The sequence below is a fragment of the Perissodus microlepis genome, chromosome 19 (assembly GCF_051167445.1).
Source record: "Perissodus microlepis isolate ML-2025 ecotype Zambia chromosome 19, ASM5116744v1, whole genome shotgun sequence".
Taxonomy (NCBI): Eukaryota; Metazoa; Chordata; class Actinopteri; order Cichliformes; family Cichlidae; genus Perissodus; species Perissodus microlepis.
The window spans coordinates 21,263,567-21,273,160 of record NC_140479.1 but is presented as its reverse complement, the minus strand read 5'-3'; positions in this window follow the sequence as shown (position 1 = coordinate 21,273,160).

Genomic DNA, 9,594 nt, shown 5'->3' with positions numbered 1-9,594 from the left:
ACTGCAAAACATACCCAATTAGACCTGCGTTATTTAGAACGACTCAGCTCTTCACCCCGAATAAAAGCAGGCCCAGATAAGACCTGTACACTCAGATACTGCAGCAAATTAATGTGAAGTTGGTGGCCTGCCAGTTAGCCAGTCCATCTAAAAATGGGGACATTAAAAGCATGAAGGCAAGTTTTTGTATAAGCAGTAAATTACTGCTGAACAGAGAACAGGATGATTAAAGTGTGGGGTTTCTGAATAACTTTCCACACAATTATAAATCCACTGTATTGCAAGTCAGGAAATATTCCTGCGAGGTTTGATTTGAGTAGCGGTAGCAACAGTTTCCTATCAGATGTTATTTAGAGATTTAAACATTTTTCGGGCTCTTGTTTTCAGCATAGTTCATTGGCAAAATTTTCCCAGGTTTAGTACCTTTCAGTCCAAATGTGTAACTGAGAATTAAGCATCTGTATAATGTCTTTTCACTCCACCAGCTAAAGATAGGGCTCTTAGCCTGATACGCTGTCTTAATTTTCCCTTTCTCAGGTCACTGCAGAGAGCAGCCGCATAAGAGTGAGGAGGAGGGTCCTTACTCTATGGGCAAGAATACACTGTGGAAGTTGCAAAGGGCAGAGTCTCTAGGAAATCTACTCTTTCTTTGAAAAAATGTCACAGGAGAGATAGGAGATTGGCACCACAAAGAGCCCAAAATAGCACTGGCTGCTACGCGTTGTCAGACAAGATTTAGGCTGAGACATTGACTTTTGTTCTGCAAAGTATTGGCCCCTGAAAGGGAGATGGGCGGTGTAAAAATTGTGATTTCTTCTCTTCCCCTACTTATGAGCAATACATTACCCTCCCAATAATGCACGCTGTTGGGGCTAAGGTTTGTAACTTTACAATTATTTTTAAGTGAGTGGTATCTGTTGTTACAGAGGCAGTTTGTTTTTAATTAAATGTATAAGACCTGGTCTGGCAGATTAGAACTGCCCTTCTGCTTTCCTGGACTCCAGTTTACCCTCATTCAACATTTGTCCCTACTGCCTTCCCCATGACAAAGCCTTTATATTTTTTATGCAGGTTTACCCCTTGGCCACATAATAGGATTATGAATAATTTCTACAAATTTTCCAAAAACAAATCACATGGCATGGCTTAGAGTTTGCTAATAATTTCACCATAGCTGATAGATCAAAGCAAGGCACTGGGACTGCAGAGCCAGGCAGAAGGTTGACCCTAGTCAGGCATTTTTAATGAAAGGGTTAATCTCCTCAGAGGTGACTATTCAGGAGCAAACAGTGTGACCAAATGAAGAATTCAGGTCTGGGATAAAAAGGAGAATAGTGGTCTTGAGGGTGCTGTTGGGTGACAGCGAGGAAGCCCTGAGGTAAAACTATGTGATGATGCATTTCAGTTCCCCGACTCATTGCTAAAATAAAGAGAAAGGTGGGGAAAAGGCAGTTTGAAAAGCCTGTGGCGTGTAGGCTCAAAGCTATTTTATGGATAATCACAAATGAACTATTGTCTCGGAAACTCTGTGAAAAAAACCCCTCATGTAATTTTGACACAACAGCATGCAGGCGTTAACGTGCATAAACAAATACACTTTTCCAGTAGGACAGCTGCTCTTCTCCAAAGTACCTGATTGTACTTTCAGTCTTAGCTGTTTGGGATAAACTTTGTTGACAAGCACCTCTTGTACTACTGTAAGTACACATGCCCTCTTGTGAGTAATTAGACTTGAATACCTTCCAAAAAGGAAAGAGGGGAAAAAAAGAAGAAGAGAGATGCTTTTATAAATGTATAAGGCTTGGCTGGTTAAGGAGGTTTAGAAATCTCATCGTGACAATGGCAAAATGGGTCTCTTAGTAATTAGGAACAAATTAAATTGCTTATCACTTACCGAGTTACTGTGCCAGCCATTTGGCTGCGTTCAGAGGGATTAATCAGAAGGCTATTGACATTACATTGTTCCACAATTATCTTTCATACGTTTTATGGTAATTGGGTATTTTTTCACAGAGGAATTAAGATGCCTACGTAATTCCAGACAAAATGAACATACACAAACACAAACATTAATCAAATCCCCCAAAATAATTCAGCAACTACTGCTGATTATCACGTGAAAAATGAGTATATCAGACTTCTCTTTGAGAGAAACTGAAATGCCATATTAATAATTCATATATATGGATGATGACGTATTTATATGGAGGTGTGTTTAAATTAATCAGCGAGAAAAGGAATGGCTTTATTCACTGTGTGAAGCTAATTTATTGCATCTTGCGCTGCTTTAAAGGTATAAAAGTAATGTTTATCCAAGGTTTCTTCATAAGCTTGGCTGCACTGTTGCATCAAGCCTTGTTATTAGGATAAACCTAACCCACAAATTGTCATCAACCTAATAAATGGCTTTGTTCTGAATGCAATCAAAACTTCAGGCTCAAAACTCCTCCTCCAAGCTCTTTTTCCAATACTTTCCAATACTTTTCTGGTTCCTACATGTGAAAATTACATGTCATTGTCGTAATGGCCCTAGGGGGTTGATAAAAGAAGACTTTGCCTAATGCTTCCATAAATATGTTAGGCAAAGTCCAGCAGGATGTAATTGCATCTAATATATTTACAGAGGATTGATTTCCCTCCCACCATCCACCTACAAGGCGGCAGCAAGCTGCGTTCAGGTCACTCTGGATGGGTTCCGTGTCCACTCTGTTCTCTTTACGCTAAGCAACAAGGCCGGGCCGCAGAGACCATGAAAAGTATTGGAGTGCAGCTTAATGAGGTAATTAGTCAAAGGCCATGACGATCCTGGGAGGCTAATACCTGTGACCTCTTGATCCTGGATTCCTGACACACATCTCTGGAGACTGTACAGGAAAGACTGCTGCAAAATCCAAATACTGTCTCCTTGGCCAGACAGTTTTTCACAGCGAACGTGTGATATTGCATATAATGCAAGTAGACTTGGAACTGAAGCTCAGCCAGCCCCCTGTTTCTCTTCCTTTAATTACTGCCACAGTGTAGCAATGGGCATGCCCCCTTTCATTCCCCGAAGAAAAATAAACCTCACCAAACTTAAACTACTTAACCTGTTTACTTTAAGAACCAAGTTGTGGAGAACTGACAAAGGCAGTGAAAAAGCACAAGAAAGGAAAAAGGATGAAGAACACAAAGCAGGTTGATATTTTTTCCCTTTCCTATCCCGTTCTTTTCTTTTTATCAGGTTACGTGACTGGAGGCTTCATTAATCACCACCTCGACAGCCTCTGCCAAGGGGAACTAACTGCATTTGGCCCAATTAGGCGCTGTGGAGACAATAGGAACAGCACAAGTTGTGCCTCTATGCCAGGAGCCAAGCGTTGCCTCCCTGTCATTACCTCCAGAAAGGGAAAAATTAACCCCTACCAGCTTCCCTGCTTTCCTCCATTGATCCAAGGCTTTTGTGGTGTCCCTGGAGCGTGGCAGACAATTACAGATATTATTACATCTGCATTGATTCTTTTAAAGAGAGCAGAGTGTCTCCAAGCAATTACAAAAATTACACTTCGGAAGTGGGCCAATTAAAATGCCCCCAGCCCTAGAGGGTGGTCGTGGTGTCGGCGGGAGTGGAGGCACAGACCTGACTGTCAGAATGTTGCAGGATTTTTTATTTTTTTATTTCTTGAAAAAAAGTGGGCAAATTTACATACTTGACTGCTTGTGCAGTCATACAAGCCTATAGCACATTCATGCAACCTGCTCTTGGACAAGGCAAGGGGAGGTCTGCAGCTACCTACAAATAATAAATGACTTTTCAAAGCAATATAGCAAAAATTGTAGTTGATTTACTTTAAACAAGTCTGTTTTTATTATCTGTTTTTAGGTTCCCAACACTTGTTAAGATGATATCAGGTTTACATTTTGAAAGCGCAGATGATTTATAGCCCAAACAGAAAACATATCCCTCCACTTTTACTTTCAAACAAAACCACACTGCTCAACATGTGCAAGCTGTTTACATCATTGTACAGATGTCGCTCTGTTAGGCATATGTCCAGTGACTGATTAATTATTTCAGCAATATGTATGAATGTACTAACACAACCATCTCGTAAACAAGCATCTGAAGTCTGATTCGCGTTCTCACTAGCATGGTCCCGCCTGTACGTCGGCCTTTTGCTTTGCTTTCTCTCTCCCCCATTCTCTCACAAACACGGTTCCTCTTTTCCATCTTTCACTTGGTCCTTGGTGTTGAGTTTCCCTGTGGAGCGAAGTTGGCCCTTACCTTAGCCATCTGACCAGATTTCCTGAAACCACAAAGAAAGGGACGGTGCTAATTGGAGTTGCGGGTAGACAGATGATAGACGACTGGCCGTGACGAGATAAGGAATCAGTGCGATGTAAATAAAGCCTTCCCATTGTTTTCTTCCCCTGCAGTTATGGCTAAGGATAGACTTACTGTGCGTTATTGCTACACACACATTTGCACACACCTTCCTGGTGGTTTTTTTTGGGTTAAGCAGGTGGGCTCTGGGATTATTCCGACCAGCTTTTTAGAAGGTAAACAATGTCTCCAAATAACAAAAGAAAAGCTATCTTTATAGAGACACCCAGGCACTTGGAAACCAAAAAAGAGAGTGTACAGTTTAAATAAACATCATTTGGTGATTAAAGAAAAGGGACAATGAAACTCTGAGCTGCAGTCGTTTTATCACACGGTACACTGCATGTGTTTGAAGTGGAAAAATCACAGTTTCTTTAATCCATGGAGCATTCCAATAATTTTTTTTTGCCTCTCGGATTAAAAACAGTAACAATAGCAGGCAGTTAAAAACAAACAGCTCCAAACAAATGGTGACAAGGCTGAGGCGCTTGGCTTACGGGTAAGCTCTCCATACATCGTGGTCGGTTTCATTAGCTGAAATGTATTATTATTGTTTATCTATAAGCTTCCTGATTTAAAAAAAAAAAAAAAAATACAAGCCATGCTTTCCCTTTGGATTACGGAAAGGTTCAGGGTTTGCTTTCCAGTGTGAATTATTTTCCAACAACAACAACCTCAGGAAGATGGGAGGGAAAAGGGCTTTTCAACACCTGAACACCATGGCGCATGTGATTAAAGAGAACTGATTTCAGAATATCATCAAAGGGGAAAATGTGACTGTGTGCGTGTGTGTGTGTGTGTGTGTGCTTGTAAAGGACGTGTTAACTGCAAGGTTCTGGCAAGTTTTTAAAGGAAAAATTTCAGGGTAGTCTCACACAACCTTAAGTTTGGGAAATAAAAATACTGAACAATACATCCTCCGTGATTTGCCAGCATGGAGTTTTTAATCATTCTTTATCTAGGTGTTCATGTAGAACAGACAGCTGACATGCATTTTGGTGTGTTCATGTTAACATAACAATGCAAAATTAGGTGCCTTTTTTTAAGTGAAAAAACAAAATCCAACTATGAGAAAAACAAAATATCAACTGTGTCAAGTTATCTTTCTGTGAAGTCTCTGTAAAGCACAAAAATCCCATGATGCCTCATGGAGTAAGCAGCATCCAGTCCAGCTTCAGAACAAAATCCAACTTCATAGAAAACTGTTTACGTGGATGTCATCTTGAGTTCGTGTGAGTAAATGTCCATCTAAAGTTTACAAACTAGGGAACGACTTATCACAGAGAGAAATATGATATTGTTTTAGCATGTGATTAATAGTATCATGTAAATGTTTTAAGCAACATCACATTTTTTCCCCTGAAACTTAAGCAAATAGTTACAGGAAATCTAAACAAGCAAGCTGAAAAAGAAAGAAACAACCCAATAAACTATTTAATATGTGAACTATATTTAAAAACATCCTTCCTATGTAGTACACAAACCTTAATCTCACAGTTAAAAGTCCAAGCCTCGTCCATCAAAATACATAATTTGAATGTATTTATAATGACAACTGGTTCTCTGCACACCTGAAATATTCAGTCTGACTGCAATCAGGTACAAAACAATGCTCATATAATCACTCAGACACAATTATATAAATGTTAAATCAATTAGAGAATACTAACTTTCGGTCCTTTGGGTGACAATGTCTATAAGGTAAATATTAAGAAAGGCTCTCTTCTCCTTAATAACAAATCATGAGCCCCTCCACTAACTGGAGGTAAGCATACTACCTCAGCAGGGCCGCTAATCTTGTTCAAGTACTCACATCTTTTTGGTATTTGTTAGGAAATGACCTATTTTGTTGTTTGGGTGTGAAGATCGCTACAAGTATTTACTCATAGTCTTTACATGTAGAGGAGCAAAATATGTACATTTTTAAGTTTTTCATTTGGTTTAAGGCTTTAATTTGAATATAATTAAATGCTCTTCCATAGAAGAGTATGCAATTTAAGTTAGAATTGTAGTTATCCAAGTTACATTATAAACCTCAGTTTAATTCACATAGACGCTAAGAAAGTGCCTTTCTTTAAACCACTTAAAAAAAAAAAATCGATATTATTTATCGATACATAATAATTTATTATTTATGTAATAACTGTAGTATAACAATACTGCAGGAACAACTTTCTGCCATCAAGTATACAATTTATCTACTTAAATAAACTGACGAACCACTCTAGGTGTATTACCAGCAATGCTATGAACAATAACCATATAAAAAAATTATATCAGGAAGTACTGTCTAAGTAATTAGGAGGCTCTAAGAGGAAGCTAACAGAGTCATTTAACTGTCAGAGTTTCAATTCATCATTGGTATTGAATGTGAAATACATAAAGACAGAAACCTATCAGCTGATAATCAGATGAGCGTGGGTTGGTTACAAGAAGATGAGACAAGACCTGGGGAAATGGAGGCACGGGGAGGGTTGCAATAATTCTTGCAAAGTGAATTTTGGGAGATAGAAATGAGACAGTTGGCTCATTTCATAATGAAATATCAAAAATTCACCTGAAATTGGCGCGCTGGGTCCTTTTTAGGTGGCAGACTATGAAAGCTATTGGTTACATTTCAGCAGTTATAAATTTATGATGAAGGAAGTGATTTTCAGAGAATGTAACTAATAACTTTGGAGTATTCCACTGTGGTTTTTCTCAGGCTGTAAGCTGTGATTCACATTTACACTTTGAGCCCACAATCATTCCAAACGGTTACCTCTGAGAAAGCCTCCTACCAAACTGAAACAGGAAAAAAAAATAAAGAAGAAAAAAAAAAACATGAAAATTTAAATGAAATTAAGGGACGTGCCTCTCCTGACAGTCAGTGTGATGACACGCTTTTGGATCTTATTTGGAAGGGTTTAAATGTGCTGAAATGTAAATGACTAGACGCATGGAAGCCCAAATGGGAAGCTAGATTCTACATGGGTCAAAGACAGGAAGACTATAGAACAGAGATAAATAGAGGGAAGAAGGAGGGAGCGATTCTCATGTGAATCGTTTAACAGCGGACACACCATGCCACTTGCATTATAGTGACTGTTGCATCAAGGGGCCCTCTTTTTTTTCAATGAACCCCAGGGTTTTTGGTCTTTTCTAGGAAAAAACCCCCCACACGAATCAACCAAAGTAAAGACTGAGCTAATAACTCACGTTATAGAATCAGAGAGCAGATTTCAAGTGAAAATAACAATAATGGCTGAAAAAGTAAAAAATGTAAGACATTTTAGATGTTGTATTTTTTATGTTTAAGAAAACAAATACCGATAATAATAATAAGAATGATAGTAAAAAAAAAAAATGCAGACTACACTTGTGTATCAGTGAGTTTGGTTTTGTATCCGATTCATGCCTGAAGCCGATGTTTATGTCATGCACTTCACCATTTTAATGCCTGTCAGTGTCGTTATATCTCCACGCGCGGTTCATTCATGGTGTCTGACGTGTTTGGGTGCTGAATACTATTTTTTCCCTGGAAGCTCAGCGCAGCCTTTTAATAGCAATGATGCATTCTTGTTAGCCGGAAAAAAAGGTCACACAGTTGGATTTCTGAGCTCTGGAAATCCCTGGATATTTACCTAAACACTGTGTGCACCTTGGCCTCTCAGCTCACCTTTAAATGGTAAATGGCCTGCATTTGTATAGCGCTTTTCTAGTCCAAAGGACCCCAAAGCGCTTTACACTACATTCAGTCATTCACACACTGGCGATAGCAAGCTACATTGTAGCCACAGCTGCCCTGGGGCGCACTGACAGAGGCGAGGCTGCCGGACACAGGCGCCACCGGGCCCTCTGACCACCACCAGTAGGCAAACATGGGGTTAGTATCTTGCCCAAGGATATTTGGCATGCAGCCAGGAGGCAGCCTGGGATCGAACCACCGACCTTCTGATTAGTGGCTGACCTGCTCTGCCACCTGAGCTACAGCCACCCTTTCATATTCTCTAACTGCTCTGATGATGATTTCTCACCCATAAGATTTAGAGTGTTTCTGCAAACCCAGCATACTCCTAATTTCTGTTTATAGGTTTGTCAGATTATGCTGTGATTTCTATAGATAGAAGCACATCGACTAACAGTACATTCCCCTGTTGTATTTTTGGAGAAATATACCTCATCTACATTTACTTTAAATCAAACAATAGCTCTTTTGTAAAAGGCTTTGCAAAAAATAGATAAATAAAGGTGCTTTAATTTTACAAAGATATTAATTAATCCAGTCATGCAACTGTGCATTTCATCCATTTTTTGCACCTGCAGTAAGAAAAAGCAAGTTTTACATTGTCTGCTTTCAGTATTCAGCACTGTGTTCTTATGTTTGAAAGGAAGCTTGTAAGATTGTGTTGTTTATTTCAATCTAGGAAGACAAGAGGAAGAAAAAAAAAAACAAATCAGTGATTCACTTCTTTTTCCTTTCTTCTTTCGAGTCAGGTATTCTTTCGAGCCAAAAGAGTCAGGTATTGTAGCAAGAGAATCAAGTTTCCCCTGCAGCCAGTAAGTGCCAAGCTGTGTCAAAAATGACATGCATCTCCTCTTTCCATGTCATGCCATGCATGTGATGTGATGGGCGAATGAAGGCAGTTCCTGCACAGAATAGTAGGGGGTCATTATTAAGCCTCTTAAATTAGCGCCCCCTCCCACACAGCCCTTGCAATTTTCCAAGACCCACAACCGCACAACTCTGCACATTAGACTTGACAAAGAAAATCATTTCCAAAGTTTACTTGCAGCAAACTCATTTCATATGTGATTGAATTGTACCTGTATGGCATGACCCATTTAGGCTCAAAGTCACACATGGACGCATTGAAAAACCTATTTGTGCAGAACCATACTGTTAGGTAGCTATAGACTAAGCCAATTGCATGTCCTATGCAATGCAATTTACATGTCTTTCCATCACACTCACTTATATGGTTCAACTCACAAGAGCTACCATTTAGATCATTTTTAGGGGAGGGGAAAGGGTGAGTAGCACTGGTATAATACCATATGTACTGCAGTGGTATAGAGTATGTGGCAATAGCAGGAGAAAGCGTAACCTCTATTGCCCCTGAACACCATCCGCAGTGAAATACTAAGAAATTGACAAACCCTGCTTGTACCCTAGCTGTGAAAATGGACTGTTTCTGGTGCTTGTCCTCCTATTTTGATAGGCAGGCGCCACCACTTCAGCCTCTTTGGCCAAT